Raw genomic sequence first — 1,089 nt, 5'->3', positions numbered from 1 at the left:
AAAGACATTTCTTTTTTTTTTTTTTTTGAGTTGGAGTCTCACTCTGTCGCCCAGACTGGAGTGCAGTGGCCGCTCCCGGCCACCACAGCCTCGACCTGCTGGGCTCCGGCGATCCTTCCGCCTCAGCCTTCCGAGTAGCCAGAATTACAGGCATGCGCTACCACGCCCAGCTGATTTTTCGATTTATTGTAGAGATGAGGTCTCGCTGCCCAGGCGGGTCTCGAACCCGTGGGCTCAGGCAATCCACTCACCTCAGCCTCCCAAAGGCATGGGATTACAGGCTGAGCCACCGAGCCCGACTGACATTTCTTAATTTTATAGCCTATGAGCATCTATCAAGGTGCCTGCAACAAAAACTACTTTTAGGATAAGTGATAGTTTATGCCTGTAATCCCAGCACTTTAGGGAGGTTGGATGTGGGAGAAACCTAGGAATTCGAGGTTGCAGTGAGCTATGATCATGTCAATGCACTACAACTTGGGCAACAGAGACCCCCTTCAAGGATTAAGCTGCATGCTTGCAGTGGTCTTTAAAAGCCCTAATTGAAGCCCAGGTTTTTTTTTTTGTTTGGTTGGATTTGTTTGTTAGTTTTTTGTTTTGAGGCAGGATCTCACGTTGTCCCTAGGCTAGAGTGCAGCAGTGGCAGGATCAGCTCACAACAGCCTCAACTTTCTGGTCTCCAGTGACCCTCCACCTCAGCCCTCCGAGTAGCTGGGACTACAGGCATGTACCACCACACCCAGTTAGTTTTTTTATTTTAGTACAGCCAAGTCCTCACTGTGTTGCCTAGGCTGATCTCAAACTCCTGAGTTCAAAGGATCCTACCACTTCGGCCTCCCAAATTGCGTGAAGTGTAAGCCACTGCACCTGGCCAAAAGCCCTAGAAGTTTTAAGGCTATCTCCAAACATGAATTCTTTGTCTTTTAAAAGGTCTCCAGAATCTGTATCTAGGTCCTCTTTTTTTTTTTTTTTTTTTAAAGAGATGAGGTCTCGCCAAGTTGCTCAGGCTGGTCTCAAACCCGTGGGCTCAGGCAATTCTCTCACCTCAGCCTCCCAAACTACCTGGATTATAGATGTTAGCCACCGTGC

The 1,089-nt window shown here is 48.2% G+C and overlaps 1 long non-coding RNA gene across 1 annotated transcript in view; it reads left to right on the top strand.

Moving 5' to 3' along the window:
• The window catches only part of LOC110596027, a 5,526-nt gene that overhangs the window by 3,332 nt on the left and 1,105 nt on the right, over positions 1 to 1,089 (top strand). The window lies entirely within an intron of this gene.

The sequence above is a fragment of the Carlito syrichta genome, unplaced genomic scaffold, assembly GCF_000164805.1.
Source record: "Carlito syrichta isolate Samal-C Ts95f unplaced genomic scaffold, Tarsius_syrichta-2.0.1 Scaffold305773, whole genome shotgun sequence".
In the NCBI taxonomy this organism is placed as follows: Eukaryota; Metazoa; Chordata; class Mammalia; order Primates; family Tarsiidae; genus Carlito; species Carlito syrichta.
Note: the sequence above shows the minus strand (reverse complement) of the source record. Positions and strands in the feature narration are given on the sequence as shown.